Source organism: Grampus griseus (genome assembly GCF_964374135.1).
Source record: "Grampus griseus genome assembly, chromosome: 11".
Lineage (NCBI taxonomy): Eukaryota > Metazoa > Chordata > Mammalia > Artiodactyla > Delphinidae > Grampus > Grampus griseus.
In genome coordinates this window covers 90,184,872-90,205,797 of record NC_139005.1, presented here as the reverse complement: position 1 = coordinate 90,205,797, position 20,926 = coordinate 90,184,872, and positions in this window count along the sequence as shown.

The window sequence follows — 20,926 nt, the reverse complement described above, 5'->3', positions numbered from 1 at the left end:
CCCAAGTTGAATTTCCAGCTCTGCCACTGACTTGAGCTGTGAATTAGGGAAACCACCTTGCTGTCCTGTCGTCAGTTCCCTGTAAGTTTAATGAGACTGAAGGTGCAAAGTTTGTTCTAGTTCTGTGCTTCTGGTTTATAGAAATGATCAATTATACTTCTCAAGTAGGAAATAAAGAAATAGAGGAATGGAGAAAAGAAAAAAATAAGGAGAGAAAAAAAAGAACCAAAAGGAGAAAAAGAAACCAGGGTCTGATCACTGCCTCACTAGGGGTTGACTAATTGTCCAAATCAGCAGTCGCTCCAAGAGAGCTTTCCCAAGAGGCAGTGGATGATGTCAGGCACCTCTAGAATAAGTCCCAGTGTCTGACCTCCTGATTGGGGGTCAGAAATTCCATTTGCACACTCTAAGACAGCTATTGTTAATATCTTCCTTTGCTGTTTTTCAGTATTGTTATTATACTTCCTTTGTGCAGTAGACCAATAAATGTGTTAATCTTGCCGATTTCATATGGAAATGTGGCTTTTGAAAATGTCAGTTTCTTGGAGGCAACAGGTGGTAAACAGAAAAGAGAAAAACAATGATTTTTCAATAGAAGGAATGGAGATTCAGAGAGCTCAAGATACTCAATTCTACAATTATTTATTGAGTGCCTGATGCTGTGCTGGGTGCTAAGGATTCAGAGGTGAGCCATTAGTGACACTTATAGGAATTGTCCAAAGAGATAACCAGTAAGTGGTGAAGCCTGAGTGCACATCCTGGTCTGTCAGGCTCTAACATCAGTTTAGAGAACACTAAACCATGCTGCTTTCAATATCTGTGAGACATGTGGCTGAACACTCTGATTTACCATTCTGCATCGAGTTAACTTCAATATTTCCTAACTCGGTAGAAAAGTACCTTTGCCATTTACATTGCTGACTAAGCATTTGATCATAATAATGCTACTGTTATAATAACGATGCATTTATTGAAGGCTTCTCACATACTAGAAAAAAGATATTGATTGTTGATAGCCTTTTTTTAACTTTCATTTTGAATAATTATAAATTCACAGGAAGTTGCAAAGATAGTAGAGGTCCCTGTATCCCATAACTATTATATATAACTATGTATATAACTATATAACTATATATGTACACAAAGTATATAGCTGTATATATACACACATTGTAGATACATATATACATATAATATACATATATATTATATAATATATAATGTATATACAATGTATTATAGATCTCTCTCTCTCGCTCGCACGCTCTCTCTCTCTCTCTCTGTCTCTCTCTCTCTCTATATATATATAGTTATATTACAATACCAAAGCCAGGAAATTGGCATTTATGGTGTGTGTGTGTAGTTCTGTGCCATTTTATCGCATATGTAGATCTGTATAATCACCACTGCAGTCAAGATACAGCACTGTTCCATTACCACAAAAATCTCCCTCTGCTACCCCTTTATAGCCACTCTTATCCCCTTTCCACTATGATCCCTAGCTCCTAGAAACCACTAATCTGTTTTTCATCTCTATAATTTTGTCATTTTGAGAATGTTATATGAGTGGACTCACCCAATATGTGACATTTTGAGGTTGGCTTTTTTCCTTAAGCTTATTGCACTTGAGATCCATCCAAGTTGTTGTGTGTATCAATAGTTTGTTTTACTGTATTTCTGAGTAGTTTCCATGGTATGGTTGTACCACAGTTTGTTTAACTGTTTTCCTATTGAGGGACATTTTGATTGTTTCCGTTTTTGGCTATTATAAGTAAAACTGTTGTGAATATTTTTGTGTGGACACATACTTTCATTTATTCTGGGATAGACTTTCCATGAATGTAATTGCTAGATTGTATGATAAGTGTGTGTTTAGTTTTTTTTTAAAGAAACTGTCAAACTCTTTCCCTAAGTGGCCACACCATTTTACATTCCCACCCAATATCTAGTTTGTCCACATCTTTGTCAGCATTTGGTACTATCACTATTTATTTTAGCTGTGCTAATAGGTGTTAGTGGTATCATGTCCTGGTTTTAATTTGCATTTCCCTAATGACCAGTGATGTGGTACTTCTTTTCATGTGATTATTTGCCATTCATATATCCTCTTTGGTAAAATGTCCATTCATGTCTTTTGCTTGCTTTCTAATTGGATTATTTTTGTTACTGTTGAGTTTTTTTTTAAAATCTAGACACTTGTCCTTTGTCAGACATGTAGTTTGCAAATATTTTCTCCCACTCTGTAGCTTATCTTTTCAGCCCTTTAACAGGTCTGTCTCCAAGTGAAAGTTTTAAATTTTGATGAGGTCTAATTTGTCATTTTTTCTTTTATGGACTGTGCTTTTGATGTTGTGTTTAAGAAATCTTAACCAAGTCCAATATCGTAAAGATTTTCTCCTATATTTTCTTCTCAGAGTTTTATAGTTTTGTATTTTATGTTTAAACAGATGATCAGTTTTGAATTCATCTTTGTATAAGATGTGAGGTTTAGATTGAGGGTCAATTTATTTTGTTGCCATTGAATTGCTTTTGCACCTTCGTCAAAAATCAGCTGGCCATACTGCTGTGGGGCTATTTCTGGGTTCTTTAATATAGTCCATTGATCTGCATGTCTCCCTCTGCCAGGACCACACAACCTTGATTACTGTAGCTATATAATATGTCTTGTATTTGGTAAAGTGAATCCTCCCACTTTATTCTTCCTTTCTTAGTTATTTTGGCTCCTTTGTCTTTCCAAGTCAATGGAAGGATGATGGTTTTTTTCAACAAATGGTGCTAGAACAATTGGATAGCCAGAGACAAGAAAATGAACCTAGACTTAAACCCTCACACCTTATACAAAAGTTAACTCAAAATGGATTGTAGACTTCAACATAAAATGCAAAATGATAGCACTCTGAGAAGAAAACAGGAGAAAATCTTCATAGCCTAGGCATGGTGAAGAATTTTTACACTTGGTACCAAAAGCATGATGCATAAAGGGAAAAAATGGAAATATTGGACCTCATCAAAATGAAAAAGTTTTGCTCTGGGTGAGATCTGTTAAGAGGAAGAAAAGACAAGTTACAGAGTAGGAGAAAATGATGGCAAACCACATATCTGACAAAGGGATATCTAGAATATAGGAAGAACTCTCAAAACTCAATAGTAAAACAATTTAATAAGAAAATGGGCAAAAACTATGAACAGACATTTCAACACAGAGGATACATGAAAGGCAAATAAGCCCATGAAAAGATGTTCAGCATTATTAACCACTAGGGAAATGCAAATTAAAACCACTGTAAGATATTATTACACACTGTGACGTCAAATGCTGGTGAGGATACAGAGAAACTGAATCACACATACACTGATGATGTAAACTGGTATAGTCGTGCTGGAAAATATATTGGCAGTTTCTTACAAAACTAAACATGGAAGTCTCACGTTTTGCATGTTAACTTTGTAACTACCAATGTTGCTGAACTCTAGTTAGCTCTAATAATATGTCTACGAATTATCTTGGCTTTTCTTTGTAGAAAATTATTTCTTTGAGTCATTATCCTTTGTTTATTCCTTTTCAATTCTTGTATCTTTTACTTACTTTTCTGTTCTTACTGTGTTGGCTAAGACCTCTAGGATAATATCTTATTCCAGACTTTAAAGATAATCTAATGTTTCATTATCAGATTAGAAGTTTGCTATAGGATTTGTGTACACCCTTTATGAGTTAAAGGAAGTCCTCTTCTAATCCTAGTTTTCCAGTGCTTTTTATTTCTTCAAAAATTGGTGTTGAATGTAGCAATTTTAAAAATCCATCTGTTGTTATGATCAAACTGTTTTTTCCTTGAATTTGTTAATGTGGTAAAATAGATCGCTAGATTTGGTTGTGTTTTTGCTTTGTTTAGTACTTTGATGGGAAAACCTTGTGTCCTGGGGTATGAAGGTATCCTTATAGAATGGTCTTCTGTTTCTTCTGAGACTCAGAGGTTTTACTATTTCTGGACTAGTCTTCACATTAATTTCCTGCTCTGAGATTCTCATACTGTGTGAGTAGCGTAAATTCTGACCACATATCCACCTGTGGAGTAAACTTGGACTTTGACTTTTCATGAGAGATACTTCATTTCTCTACTTAGATCCTTAGGCAGAAGACACTCTTCTTTGCTGCTTCCCTGGGCTTATATTTTTCAGAAGGTCAAGCCTTTTAGGATTCTGAGCCTTATTCTCCTAATCCTTGGGTGTTTATTTCTCAAGCCTCTAGCCATTTGTCCTCTTTCTGGGCTGGATGCTTCCAAACTGCTGTGACATAAATGGAAACTCTTGAAGGTTGGACTTCGAGCTCTTTGTTTCTGAAATCTGGGAATTTCTTTTCTCCTCCCAGGATCAATATATATTCAATAATTTTTATTATTATATTTCATCTGAATCCAAATCTGGCCTCTGTACCTCGACACTGAATTAAATCTTGGAGATAGAGTTTTGTGTGAAGTAGAAAAGAATAGCTTTATTACTTTGCCAGGCAGAGGGGGCCACAGCAGTCTAATGTCCTCAAAACTGTGTGCCCCGACCTGGAGGGGGTAGTAAGGAGTTTTATAGTAATGGTTCAAAGAGGGCGTGATCAGCTAGTGGACATTCTTCTGATTGGTTGGTGATGAGGTAAATGGGAGTCAGCATCATCAACCTTCTGGTTCCAACCGGTCTGGAACCAGACCGAGCTTGTGGGCAGCATACAGTTAACTTCTCCCACCAGGTGAGGGGTTTCAGTATCTGCAAAACAGCTCAAAGATATTGTTATATGTATCCCTTGAGCGGGGGGACCAGGACCCTGCCCCAAGGCTGCACTATTATTTCTTGACTGTTCCTCCCTTGTCTCCACATCCCCTCCCTTCCTTAATTAGCATCTGTTGAACCTACCTGGTGGAACTCAGCGAAGGTCATGGAGGCTGAATGAAGCCTATTTCCTGGGGGGACACAGAAAAGCTTTTGTGCCCAGGAGCTCCACAGGGTCCTGCTTGGTATCACATCTAACATATCTATAATTGGGGGGTTGGAGGAAGAGTTAAAGTAGCTTAGTCTACCATTTTTCTAAAATTTTTCTCCTATTATAATATTTTTTTCCAGGAAGGAATATTTTTAGATTTCCAAACTGCTGTGATATTATAAGGAAATATAATGTAACTATAAAGTGAATCTCTACCAGCCAGCTGCATCATTGGGATATTAGTGCCTACCTCATGGGGTGATTGGAGTGATTAAATGAAATAATGCCAGATAGTAAGTTTATTCCAGTTTCCAGGCCATGCTAATACTCAGTAATTGTTAACTATTATTAAAATGATTCAAATTATCCACACTATCTAGAGACACTTACTGCTCTGTTAGGGTAACTTTTTAAATTTAAATAAACTTTATTTTAGAGTACTTGTAGATTAAAGAAAAGATGTATAGAGAGTTCCCAAATACTCCTCACCCAGTTTTTCCCACTGTTAGCACCTCACATGACCATTGTACATTTGTCACCAGTGAGGGACCCCATTGGTACATTTCTATTAACTAAACTGCACACTTTATTTGGACTTGATTAGCTGTTACCTAATGCCCTTTTTCTGTTCCAGGATCCCATCCATGATACCATATTACATTTAATTGTCATGTTTCCTTAGGCTCCTCTGATCTGGGAGAATTTCTCAGATTTTTCTTGTTCTTGATGACCTTGATGGCTTGGAGAAGTATTGGGAAGGACTTTTTAGAATGTCCCTCAATGTGGTATTGTCTGATGTTTTTGTCATGATGGGACTGTGTAGAGTTACATTTTAAAATTGAAGAACTGTCAGGATGGAATGTGTTAGCTGTTCACTTTCTGCTGAGGTAAGAAGGAAGGGAAAGTTCATTGAATTTCATCCCCAGGGTAATTACACAGGGTATCATCTGGTGACTCATCCAGGGACAAAAATGTCCATAGCCACCTCACAAACACTAATGTGTTATGTATGTGATATATATCTAATCTGTACCTGTGTTTATATCTGTATCTATACCATTTCTTTTTTTTAATTTCTTTTTTATTTTATTTTTGGCTGCGTTGTATCTTCATTGCTGTGCGCAGGCTTCCTCTAGTTGCGGCGACTGGGGGCTACTCTTTGTTGTGGTACGCGGGCTTCTCATTGCCGTGGCTTCTCTTGTTGTGGAGCATGGGCTCTAGTTGCATGGGCTTTAGTAGTTGCAGCATGTGGGCTCAGTAGTTGCGGTGTGTGGGCTCTAGGGCACAGGCTCAGTAGTTGTGGCGCATGGGCTTAGTTGCCCTGAGGCATGTGGGATCTTCCCGGTCCAGGGATCGAACCTGTATCTCCTGCACTGGCAGGTGGATTCTTAACCACTGTGAAATCAGGGAAGTCCAGTATCTGTACCATTTCTATCTCTCTATATATACACATACACACGTGTGTGTGCGTGTGTGTGTGTGTGTGTGTGTGTGTGTGTAATGGATTATAATCTTAAATCCTAAAAATGACTCATCCTGGTAGGTTCTATTTTCTTTATCTTACAAAAGAGAAAACGAGGTTCAGAAGCCTTAAGTTACTTGCTGGAGGCTGCCTACTAACAGGTGCTGGAGTTGGCGTTTAAACCCCATCCAGCTGTCCCCAGAGCTGGAACTTCTAGCTCTATGCGCCTCTGCCCCCGACTAGCTACATCCTTGGGTCACATTTGACCAAGAACCACAGTGGTAAGAATGCCCATAAGATTTATTAAACCTTTGTCCTTTCCCCAAGTTTGTTATTTTTTCCTTACCTTCTGTTTTCCCTTTGAGGGTCAGCTGTAAAACTCCTAAAACAAAAAAGGCTTCTGCGATTGCTTTCAGGGAGAGTCTGGAAGAAGCACGCTGGGGGAGGCTACATTCCAGTCTGCAACCAGACCTTAGGACAGCAACTCCCTTGGGAAAAGAGTGCGGGACAGCAGCTTTAAAAGTAGAAGGAAAATAGCTGAACCCCCTAGAGACCAGCAGGAACCAAGCATGAGACTGAAAAGAGACCCTGGAACCTCAGGTCCAAGATGTTTTGGAATACAGCTGCTCATGAGTGTGGGATTCTAAAATAATAGTGACACTGCTAATTGTAACAGTGAAAATAATTTTCAGCGCATCGCTTCTCATCCTGTTCCCCTTTCCCTTCTTTATCTTCATTGGGTTTGCTCCCCATTCAGACACTCCCCTTACTAACAGTCCCTGCTCATCTGGGGGTGGAAGGAAGGCTGTGCATGACCGGAACATTCATGATTATCCATTTATTGATCAGCTTCCATAAAATTCCCTCACAGTCCTCTCAAGTTGCCTGCAATCTGATGTCCTGATTACTCCCTTATTAGGTTTTGCTTTGGATGGAATTACTAAGCCAAATTGAAATTCATGGTTGTTATGAACCATTTCCAAGACATCGCTCAAAAGCAAGTCAAGAGATGCCTCTTGCCTGCTTCTGCCCATTAGATTTTGGATCAAGATTCACATCCCATGCCATGCCCATTAATGTGAGGTTGTTGCATTATTTATGACGTTTACTCGGTATATTGCAGTTTATTTCTGTTGTCTCATTTTCACGAACTTATATCAAATTCTGACTCTCACCTTGCAAGGCTGCAGAAGCTGCATGTCTGCATTACTTTATTTATCAGATGCCTGGACCAATTATAATTCCTTTGCCTTTTCCTCCTCTTCCCTTTCCTTGGACAAGGTGGAGGAGAGTGCGTAAAACCAGGACTTTCTCTATGTTTATTTTTAAACACAGCCTCTTTAAAACTTAAAAGGTATCATCTCCTTCCTCAGGAAGCTGGCAGCTGTCTGGCCCAGGGCCACAATTACAGCTTTGTCATTAAGATTGGAAGTCACCCATCAGTACCTCCTCTCCTCTGTTCAGCACAGGCTGATGGAAATTCATTTACTAGATCAGCATGGAGGACAGCATGACCTCTTAGGAGTTCTGAGAAATGGGAGTTCAGAAGTGCACTCGTGTCAATGGAGGGCCACCCTACATTGCTTTCCCCAGAAGTTCCTGGATTTTTCTCTTGCTTGTCACCTGCCCAGCAGGTCTCTTGAGACGATTAATTGGGTGGGTGTCAGGTGATGTGGCTTCAGGGCAATGAGGAGGCAATTCTCTAGAGTGGAACCAACAGAGGGGTTGAAGTCAGATAGTCCTCATTTCTAGTTCCAGCACCATCACTTATGCCCTTAGCTGTGAACTTGGGCAAATTTACCCCATATCCTGAAAATGCCATTTTCTCACCTATAGACTGGGAGTTAAAATACTTAATCCATAGTGTTTGGGTGAGCAGCAAGCATGTCAATAAGTGAAGTATACCTAGTATTCCTGCATACAGCCTGCCCCGTAGTGACCTCAAAATAATTTTCTAGAAAACTGTAAAGCTTTGGGCTAGACTGAAGCACAGGCTCTTGGGGAAAGGGCTTGGACCTTGAAATGAGATAGACCTGCATTCAAAATCTGGTTCTACCACTTATTAATTTTATGACCTTGAACAAATCACAAAGATTTTAAGACTCAGAATTCTTACTTGTAATACAAGAATTATGTGGAGTACATAACATATGTGCAAAAACTATTAGCGGTTTCCTTTTCCTTCAACTTCGACCTTGACCTTGACCATCGTTTGTTTGGGTTATTTCACTTCACATGGCTGAAGTTTGGTCATCTGAGAAGGTGGTCATGTGGATTGATAATCTTAAGATGACCAAGAACCTGGAGAAATTTTTCCTGTTCTAAGTTGTGTGTGTATATGTGTGTGTCTGTGCTTTTCCTTTTTCTTCCCACACATTTTTGTCTCTTTTATTCTTCCCACCTGTGATCTATAGGCTAAGTCTCAGGCCTTTTATTGACCTCTGGGTTAGCCACACCATTTGTACCTTTGAAACCTGCCATCTAATGCAGAGACAGGGTGGGCTGAGGTTGGAGTGTGCTCCTGTCCACTGTCCCTGCAAAGACCCCAGCTCTGGGGATTATGAAATCCCTACTTCTTGCCTCCTAATGACCACAGGGATGGAAATTTAACCTTCACAACTCTTGTGCAAGGATATAAGAGAGAAACTCAACTTCCTCTCATTGCTTATTCTCCAAAAACCTCTCTTCCATGAACTTTTACTGCTTCTACCTCCCAGCCCTGATGAACCTGGCTCAGTCATTGCCACAATGGGTCTCAATGCCCCTATCTGCAGCATGGGGATTATATGGCCTCTTACCCCATATGGGGATGTCAGGGATGCTAAAACAGGTGTTATAGACAAAAAGGCTTGCAGAACCTCTGTCCTTTGTGAAGTGTGAAGATGAAGTGACTCCTTCCTGCTCCCTCAATTCCTCTGGTTTTCCAAGGACCTTCAGAGTTAAACCAAAGATTGTTTTGTTTTGTGGCTCTTCTGTACTAAGCACTTTTGTTACCGAGTCTAAGCTCACTCTGTTCCCTGCACAACAGGCCAATAAATCGGGAGACAAATTGTTGGGGCAAGGAAGAGTGGCTTTATTTGGAAAGCCAGATGTCTGAGAAGATGGTGTACTAGTGGCCTAGAGTACCATCTTATCGGGGTCTGGATGCTAGTTTCTTTTATAGAACAGAGAGGGAGAGGAGGTGAGGAAGTAAAGTAAAAAGGCCATAAGTCTTGCAAACTATCTCCTGGTTTTGGCCAGCCTCGGGGAAAGGATGGGTTAATTTCTTCTTTTTTGCAGCCATTCACAGGTGGGCAGGGTCAGGGTGTTTCCCTGTGAGCTGAACAAAGGCACTTTAGTTTAACCTTCAGGCAGAGGGGCAGGGTTCCCGGAGGCAGACCATTATGTATGCATATAGCTATAGGCAGAACAAAAGCAATGGAAAGCAAAGGTCAAAGTAAAAGAAACAGATCCAACATGGAATCAGATTTTCTTCCCTGTTACACTTTTCCACTATGGGGCCTTCCATAGCAGCAGTGGGAGGCAGGTATTAACCTTCCAATGTCAAGATGAGGAAACTGAGGCTTAGTTGTGCCACTCACCCAAAGTCACTCAGTTACTGAGTTGCAGAACTGATCCCCCCATTAGGTACTCTGAGCACAGAGCCTGGAGTGTACACTCTTTTTAAGAGCCTTCAAAAATATTTGCGGCCTGAAAAATGATGATTAGCTCAAACATAGTAAAAGAACACTATACAGTCAAAATGAATATTCATTTAATTAAATATTTACAGACTATGACAGGTAAACTTGCCCTGTGCAACTTTTTGCTTATATAGTTATATGTAAGTTATATCAACGTGGAAAGTGGGTGTATTTTACTGGTTTATAAGCTGTGAGATATATGAGATAGGGCCTACAAAAGCAAAGGAGAGGAGATTGGTTCAAGATGGCAGAGTAGAAGGACACAGGCTCACTCCCTCTTGCGAGAGCACCAGAATCACAACTAACTGCTGAGCAGTCATCGACAAGAAGACACTGGAACTCACCAAAAAAGATACCCCACATCCAAAGACAAAGGAGAAGCCACAGTGATATGGTAGGAGGGGCACAATCACAATACAATCAAATCCCATAACCTGTGGGTGGGTGACTCACAAACAGGAGAACAATTATACCATAGAAGTCCACCCACTGGAGTGAAGGTTCTGAGCCCCATGTCAGGCTTCCCAACCTGGGGGTCTGGCAATGGGAGGAGGAATTCCCAGAGAATCAGACTTTGAAGGCTGGTGGGATTTGATTGCAGGACTTCAACAGGAATGGGGGGAAAAGAGAGTCCACTCTTGGAGGGCACACACACAGTAGTGTGCTCATCAAGACCCAGGGGGAAGGTCTGAACCAGACCTACCTGCTAGCGTTGGAGGGTCTCCTGCAGAGGTGGGGGGTGGCCGTGGTTCACCATGGGGATAAGGACACTGGCAGCTGAAATTCTGGGAATTACTCCTTGGCATGAGCCCTCCCAGAGTCTGCCATTAGCCAGACATCCTGTAGCCTCCAGGGCTGGGTCGCCTCAAGGAAAACAACCAGCAGGGAGGGAACTCAGCTCCACCCATCAGCAGACAAGCAGATTAAAGTTTTACTGAGCTCTGCCCACCAGAGCAACACCCAGCTCTACCCACTAGCAGTACCTCCCATCAGGAAGCTTGCACAAGCCACTTAGATAGCCTCATCCACCAGAGGGCAAACAGCAGAATCAAGAAGAACTACAGTCCTGCAGCCTGTGGAACGAAAAACCACATTCACAGAAAGATAGACAAAATGAAAAGGCAGAGGACTATGTACCAGATGAAGGAAGAAGATAAAACCCCAGAAAAATAAGTAAATGAAGTGGAGATAGGCAACCTTCCAGAAAAAGAATTCAGAATCATGATAGTGAAGATGATGCAGGACCTTGGAAAAAAGAATGGAGGCAAGGATGGAGAAGATGCAAGAAATGTTTAACAAAGACCTAGAAGAATTAAAGAACAAACAAACAGAGATGAACAATACAATAACTGAAATGAAAAACACACGAGAAGGAATCAATAGCAGAATAACTGAGGCAGAAGAACGGATAAGTGACCTGGAAAACAGAATGGTGGAATTCCCTGCCACGGAACAGAATAAAGAAAAAAGAATGAAAAGAAATGAAGACGGCCTAAGAGACCTCTAGGACAGCATTAAACACACCAATATTTTCATTATATGGGTACCAGAAGGAGAACAGAGAGGGAAAGGATCTGAGAAAATATTTGAAGAGATTATAGTCGAAAACTTCCCTAACATGGGAAAGGAAATAGCCACACAAGGCCAGGAAGCACAGAGAGTCCCAGGCAGGATAAACCCAAGGAGAAACACACCGAGACACACAGTAATCAAATTGGAAAAAATTAAAGACAAAGAAAAATTATTAAAAACAACAAGGGAAAAACGACAAATAACATACAAGGGAACTCCCATAAGGTTAATAGCTGATTTCTCAGCAAAAACTCTACAAGCCAGAAGAGAGTAGCGTGATATACTTACAGTGACGAAAAGGAAGAACCTACAACCAAGATCACTCTACCCGGCAAGGACCTCACTCAGATTCGACAGAGAAATCAAAAGCTTTACAGACAAGCAAAAGCTAAGAGAATTCAGCACCACTAAACCAGCTCTACAACAAATGCTAAACAAAATTCTCTAAGTAAGAAACACAAGAGAAGAAAAGGACCTACAAAAACAAACCCAAAACAATTAAGAAAATGGTAATAGGAACATACATATTGATACTCACCTTAAATGTGAATGGATTAAGTGCTCCAACCAAAAGACATACACTGGCTCAATGGATGCAAAAACAAGACCTATATTTATGCTGTCTACGAGAGACCCACTTCAGACCTAGGAACACATACAGACTGAAAGTGAACGGATGGAAAAAAGATATTCCATGCAAATGGAAATCAAAAGAAAGCTGGAGTAGCAATACTCATATCAGATAAAATAGACTTTAAAATAAATAATGTTACAAGAGACAAAGAAGGACACTACCACTATCAATCAAGGGATCAATCCAAGAAGAAGATATAACAATTATAAATATATATGCACCCAACATAGGAGCACCTCAATACATAAGGCAAACGCTAACAGCTATAAAAGAGGAAATCGACAGTAACACAGCAATAGTGGGGGACTTTAACACCTCATTTACACCAATGGACAGATCATCCGGACAGAAAAATAATAAGGAAACACAAGCTTTAAATGACACAACAGACCAGATAGATTTAATTGATATTTATAGGACATTCCATCCAAAAACAGCAGATTACACTTTCTTCTCAAGTGCGCACGGAACATTCTCCAGGATAGATCACACTTTGGGTCACAAATCAAGCCTCAGTAAATTTAAGAAAATTGAAATCATATCAAGCATCTTTTCTGACCACAACACTATGAGATTAGAAATAAATTACAGGGAAAAAAATGTAAAAAACACAAACACATGGAGGCTAAACAATACGTTTCAAAATATCCAAAAGATCACTGAATAAATCAAAGAGGAAATCAAAAAATATCTAGAGACAAATGACAACAAAAACACGATGATCCAAAACCAATGGGATGCAGCAAAAGCAGTTCTAAGAGGGAGGTTCATAACAATACAATTGTACATCAAGAAACAAGAAAAATCTCAAAAAACCTATCTAACCTTACACCTAAAGGAACTAGAGAAAGAAGAGTAAACAAAACCCAAAGTTAGTAGAAGGAAAGAAATCATAAAGATCAGAGCAGAAATAAATGAAATAGAAACAAAGAAAACAATAGCAAAGATCAATAAAACTAAAAGCTGGTTCTTTGAGAAGATAAACAAAATTGATAACCTTTAGCCAGACTCGTTAAGAAAAACAGCGAGAGGACTCAAATCCATAAAATTAGAAATGAAAAAGGGGAAGTTACAACAGACACCGCAGAAATACAAAACATCCTAAGAGACTACTACAAGCAACTCTATGCCAATAAAATGGACAACCTGGAAGAAATGGACAAATTCTTAGAAAGGTATAACCCTCCAAGACTGAACCAGGAAGAAATAGAAAATATGAACAGACCAATCACAAGTAATGAAATTGAAACTGTGATTTAAAATCTTCCAACAAATAGAAGTCCAGGACCAGATGGCTTCACAGATGAATTCTACCAAACATTTAGAGAAGAGCTAACACCCTCCTTCTCAAACGCTTCCTAAAAATTGCAGAGGAAGGAACACTCCCAAACTCATTCTACGAGGCCACAATCAGCCTGATACCAAAACCAGACAAAGACACTACACAAAAAGAAAATTACAGACCAATATCACCAATGAATATAGATGCAAAAATCCTCAATAAAATACTAGCAAACGGAATCCAACAACACATTAAAAGGATCATACACCATGATCAAGTGGGATTTATCCCAGGGGTGTAAGGATTCTTCAATATGCACAAATCAATCAATGTGATACACCATATTAACAAATTGAAGAATAAAAACCATATGATTATCTCAATAGATGCAGAAAACGTTTTGTCAAAATTCAGCAACCATTATGGTAAAAACTCTCCAGAAAGTGGGCATAGAGGAAAACTACCTCAACATAATAAAGCCATATATGAGAAGCCCACAGCACCCATCATTCTCAATGGTGAAAAACTGAAAACATTTCCTCTAAGATCAGGAAGAAGACAAGGTTGTCCACTCTGTCCACCAGTATTCAACATAGTTTTGTAAGCCCTAGCCATGGCAATCAGAGAAGAAAAAGAAATAAAAGCGATACAAGTTGGAAAAGAAGAAGTAAAACTGTCACTGTTTGCAGATGACAGTAAACTATACATAGAGAATCCTAAAGATGCCACCAGAAAACTACTAGAGCTGATCAATGAATTTGCTAATATTGCAGGATACAAAATTAATGCACAGAAATCTCTTGCACTTCTATACACTAACAACAAAAGATCAGAAAAAGAAATTAAGGAAACAATCCCATTCACCATTGGAACAAAAAGAATGAAATACCTAGGAATAAACCTACCTAAGGAGGTAAAATACCTGTACTCGAAAAACTATAAGACAGTGATGAAGGGAATCAAAGTTGACACAAACAGATGAGAGATATACCATGTTCTTGGATTGGAAGAATCAATATTGTGAAAATGCCTATACTACCCAAAGCAATCTACAGATTCACTGCAATCCCTATCAAATTACCAATGGCATGTTTTACAGAACTAGAACAAAAATTCTTAAAATTTGTATGGAAACACAAAATACCCTGAATTTCCAAAGCAATATTGAGGGAAAAAAATGGAGCTGAAGGAATCAGACTCCCTGACTTCAGACTATACTACAAAGCTACAGTAATCAAGACAATATGGTACTGGCACAAAAACAGAAATATAGATCAATGGAACAGGATTGAAAGCCCAGAGATAAACCCATGCACCTATGATCAACTAATCTATGACAAAGGAGGCAAGGATATACAATGGAGAAAAGGCCGTCTCTTCAATAAGTGGTGCTGGGAAAATTGGACAGCTACCTGTTAAAGAATGAAATTAGAACACTCCCTAACACCATGCACAAAAATAAACACCAAATGGATTAAAGACCTAAATGTAAGACCAGACACTATAAAACTCTTAGAGGAAAACATAGGCAGAACACTCTTTGACATGAATCACAGCAAGATCTTTTTTGACTCCTAGAGAAATTGAAATAAAACCAAAAATAAACAAATGAGACCTAATGAAACTTAAAAGATTTTTCACAGCAAAGGAATCTATAAACAAGACGAAAAGACAACCCTCAGAATGGGAGAAAATATTTGCAAACGAGTCAACGGACAAAGGATTAATCTGCAAAATATATAAACAGCTCAAGCAGCTCAATATTAAAAAAACCAAACAACTCAATTAAAAAATGGGCAGGGGGGCTTCCCTGGTGGCGCAGTGGTTGAGAGTCCACCTGCCGATGCAGGGGACACGGGTTTGTGCCCCGGTCCGGGAAGATCCCACATGCCGTGGAGCCGCTGGGCCCGTGAGCCATGGCCGCTGAGCCTGCGCGTCCGGAGCCTGTGCTCCGCCACGGGAGAGGCCACAACAGTGAGAGACCCACGTACCGCAAAAAAAAAAAAAATGGGCAGGAGACCTAGATAGACATTTCTCCAAAGAAGATATACAGATGGCCAAGAGACACATAAAAAGATGCTGAACACCACTAATTATTAGAGAAATGCAAATCAAAACTAAAATGAGGTATCACCTCACACCAGTTAGAATGGGCACCATCAGAAAATCTATAAACAACAAATGCTGGAGAGGGTGTGGAGAAAAGGGAACCTTCTTGCAGTGTTGGTGGGAATGTAAATTGATACAGCCACTATGGAGAACAGTATGGAGGTTCCTTAAAAAACTAAAAATACAATTACCATATGACCCAGCAATCCCACTACTGGGCATATACCCTGAGAAAACCATAATTCAAAAAGACACATGCACCCCAATGTTCATTGCAGCACTATATGCAATAGCCAGGTCATGGCAGCAACCTAAATGCCCATCGACAGACGAATGGATAAAGAAGATGTGGTAGATATACAATGGAATGTTACTCAGCCATAAAAAGGTCCGAAGTTGGGTCATTTGTAGGGACATGGATGGACCTAGAGACTGTCATACAGAGTGAAGTAAGTCAAAAAGAGAAAAATATTGTATATTAATATTGTATATCAACGCATATATGTGGAATCTAGATACATGGTACACATGAACTGGTTTTCAAGGCAGAAATAGAGACACAGATGTTGAGAACAAACCTATGGACACTAAGGGGGGAAAGCAGGATGGTGGTGGTGGTGGTGGGATGAATTGGGAGATTGGGATTGACATAATATGCCCTAATATGTATAAAATAGATAAGTAATAAGAACATGCTGTATAACATAAATAAAGAAATAAAATTTTTTTTTTTAAAAAAAAGGAAAAATAGCAAAGTAGGTTAAATCCCTGGAAGAGATTGAAACAGCCCAAAGTGAAACCCAGTCATAGAGCCTGGTCCATCCAAACTGCTTTAGACCTTTTGGGAGTTTAGCTAAGGCCTGGTTCTGGGTTTGTCTTTTCTGTGGGTTGGGTGAAGGTGCTTTCAGATTTCCTTCTAAGGCTTACAGGTGAGTCAGCGACTTTAACAGTCCCTCATCTTTCCACAAAACTGTCTATGACCATTTTCACTTCTTCTTTCCTTTATGCCACATGTTTGGTCTTTAGGACCTACATGGTCTTAATTAATCCCTTGTATGATTCTGCCATGCGAAACTGTAATTGTTGGTGGGCTTCACTGGATTTCTGCCTCATACTCAAAAGAGCTTGTGGTCCTCCCATTCCCATTGTTGGGAAATGGAGCTGTGACTGAAGTCAGGTTTGGCTGCTTGCTGTTCAAAGGCAAGTACTTGAGAAGCAAGTGTTGGTAGATAGGAAAGGTGCTTTAATTAGAAAAGCCAGCAATCTGGGGAGAAGATGGACTCATGTCCCAAGATCCAAAGATTCTGTTTGGCCATGAAAGTTTTTAAAGGGAAAAGGAAGAAATAATCTCAGTGAATCATTAAGGTAGGAGGTCAGATTCTCCCTCATTTTTCCATTGCTGTATTCTCCTGATCTTCCATTGGATGTTATCTTTCCCATGTGGTCCACTTGCAGTTGGATGCTATCTTGCCCACTTGGTCCACCTGCAAATTTGCTAAGGGGGATGCTGGGGGTACAGAGTCAGTCATTCTTTAACTGCTTAATTCTTCATTCTTTCTCCTCTTAATCTAGGAAAGGAATCAATGGGTTAGGTAAGGCGTTGTGTACATTCAGTAGAGCAGAATTCAGGAGTTAGGTTAATTGTTACCTAGTGATCTCATTTTCATAATTAAGGTCTAAAGAAAGCAGAGATGAAGAAACAGAAAAAGGGGCAAAAGGGCTGCTTCCATAGCTACTGCTTTCATTTCCTATAGGTCTACACTGAAAACAAACCCAAGGACACCAGGCCTAATTTGCCTATCAGTGATGACCTCCCTACTTGTCTGCCTAGTTCTATTGGCAGAAACATGCAGCATATTCCCCAGCCTGGGCACTGCCATCTGTCGTGGTGTCTTCTACCCTGGCAGCGGGCTGAATAGCTTGCTGACACCCAACAAAAATTAGGTAAATAGAGAGCCCTGTGTCTCTCTAAGAGCTGCCCTCAGCAGAAGTTCATGTTCTCACCTAAGCTCATGCCCCATCCACAGGGACCGCCTGCATCTAATGACTGGTACGTATAGGAGGATGGGCTGAGGCCTCTCTTGTGACTATATCACAGCTCAGCTTTTCCCTCTGCCTCACCCCACCCCCTCTCGGTTCTTCACAGTTGATCCCAAGGACACCCTCCAACATACTTCCTGTATGAGGATTTTCATCTCAGAATCTGTTTCCTGGGAAACCTGGCCTGAGACCCTTTTATATTACAAATGTTTTATTATGCCCCCTTTGTATGAACTTTATAGATAATATACGTACCTCAACAGAAAATTTAAAAAAAAACCCAACCACGAAAAGCACATTAATGTTTAATAAAATAGTAATGCATTTAATATTCAATAAAGTAATAATTTATCAGGTGAAACTGTATCAGAAGATAAGAAGCATTCCGATGCATGTGCCATAAAATCACCATGAATTTGAGAGACACATGATCCAGGGGTGTTGTTTTGCCAACTTGAATACTGCCAGCATTGCTGCTGTGGGAGATAGTTTGTGAATTAGTTATCAACTCCTGGGAAAGTTCTGAACAAAACTAATATAATATTCTCTTGATTTACATGGTAGTTGTACTCCTGGATAATTCAGTGTAAAAATAGTATAGAAATAGGGAAAAATACTTTGTGTTTTTATGTAAAGCAGAGAAAGGTTCTCAGGCTGGATAACTATATATTAGTGGATTTTTTTTTCCATACAGGTTTGTCTGCAGGGATGCTAGGAGGTCATGAGGGTCACGGGACAATTTTTTTGTATATGCACGTGACCATTGCAGGGAATAATCACACTGGGTCCCCACCTATAAGCGCCCCCATCAATGAGACAGTCCTAAACACACCCATAAGTTTTCCATATGCCTCCTGGGAATACTGCTGGCTCTGCTAAAAGGAAGGCCAGTGGCAGCTGCTCCCAGTGTGTCTGATTCTCTATTAAAACTCTCCAAAACTTTTTTCTGCAAGTGAGTGCTGGACATTTCTTCTCTCTCACCTCTTTTCTCCATCTTTTCAACTTAACTTTTTTTCTTTTCTTGCATGTGTCTTCCTCACATGAATTAATATGGCCTCTTAGACTTACACAGTGCTCTAATTCATCCGTTTCCTGGATCAACACAGCAAAACCTCATGCCTGAAATTACCAAAACAAAGTATCCTTCCTCTTTGGAAGGTAGAAGAGAAGGCTTTGGAAGAAGAGAGACAGATGAAAATATGTATATGTTAATTTTTGAAAATATCTGTCATAGAGAATTTATCATATTTGTCTTGTTTGTCATTGAGAATATTTGAAAATCTAATCATCCAACAACAGTAGACTGGTTAAATTAATTATGTTAAATTCATGCAATAGTCTTTGATGATATAGCTTTCAAAAAGTTTGCGTGCATGTGTGTGTGTGTGTGTGTGTATGTACATATGAAGTATCTTTAATGACACAATAATATTCATATGTTAAATTTTAAATCACTAGTTTAAACAAACGGGTGTGTATGATTAACTCCTCCACTTTTTATGACCGTTTATGTTGATACATCAAAATATCTCTCAGTAGGATAAGAAATTATGTCTTCTTATTCTTATGTCCTATGTTTTCTAAATATTTTATAGTGAACATTTGTGATATGATTAAAATTAAGTTATTTGTAAAAAAATAAATAAATAAAAGGAAGGCCAGTGGAGTAAAGGAAAGGAAGTGAATTTGAGTCGTAGCCCCCAAACTGAAGACATCCACATGTCACACTTGTCCAGCAGGACCCAAGTTTGAACCCAGCCCTGGTGCCTCTCGTATCAGCCCACTCAACTGTTCTGCCTTATTTAGGAAAGGTCAAGATTGAAAGAAGGACTTGTCTGACTTCCAGGGACCCCGCTACCATCCTCTCTTTTATCCTCAGCAACTTGAGGAGTGTTGAAATGCAGAGCCTTTTTAAGCGGACCCTCCCCATCCAGCCTCAGGGGTCACACCAGTGCCCTCTGAAATGCTGCCACTTGGTCTCTGCTGAATTAGCAGCTTCTATTTTGAGCACCATGGTGGATGGGCTGTGGCCCCACCCTTCTCAAACTCCTTTTTGAGATAGACAGTTTAATGGACAAGTTTAGCTTTCATGGTTTGACAGCCTTGTAATTGGTAATCAGTTGGTGAAGGCTGTGTTTTAACAGTTGCAGAGGCCATTCGTGAGGGTGGTTACTCTGTGGAGGAGCACACCTCTACTCCCTTCCCTTTTCTTTCTTATTTCCCGTGTCCTCCTCTGAGCCTTCCTCTTTTCTTCTGAATCTTTCTTTTTTCATTTTTAGTTTTTTAATTGAAGTATAGTTGATTTACAATGTTATGTTACTTTTCGGTGTACAGCAAAGTGATTCAGTTATGTGTGTGTGTGTATATATATATATATATATATATATGTTCTTTTTCAGATTCTTTTCCATTATAGTTTATTGCAAGATATTGAATACAGCTCCCTGTACTATACAGTAGGACCTTGTTGTTTATCTGTTTTATATATAGTAGTGTGTATCTGTCAATCCCAAACTCCTAATTTATCCCTCCCCTTCCTTCCCCTTTGGAAAACCGTAAGTTTGTTCTCTATGTCTGTGAGTCTGTTTCTGTTTCATAAATAAGTTCATTTGTGTCATTTTAGATTCTGCACATAAGTGATATCATATGATATTTGTCTCTGCCTGACTTACTTCACTTAGTATGATAATCTCTAGGTCCATTGCTGCAAATGGCATTATTTCATTCTTTTTTTATGACTGAGTAGTATTCCACTGTATATATGTACCACATCTTCTTTATGCATTAACCTGTCGTTGGACATTTATGTTGCTTCCATGTCTTGGCCGTTGTAAATAGTCTTCTTCACCTTTCTTAATTAGACTGCTTCACTTCTCACGTGAAGATGTAGATGGTGAGGGGAGAGAGAGAGTTGGTGGGGGAGAGAGAAAAGACACTTACAAATGCCCAATTTCAAACTGCACTTCCTTTCCAGATCCTACTCCTTACCACGTTGTCTTAGTCTGTCTGGGCTGCTATAACAAAATGCCATAAACTGGGTGACCCCCAAATAATAGAAATTTATTTCTCACAGTTCTGGAAGCTGGAAAGTCCAAGATGAAGGTGCTAGCAGATTTGGTGTCTGGGGAAAAGGGTCTGCTTCCTGGTTCATAGATGGCCTCACAATGGAGGTGGTGAG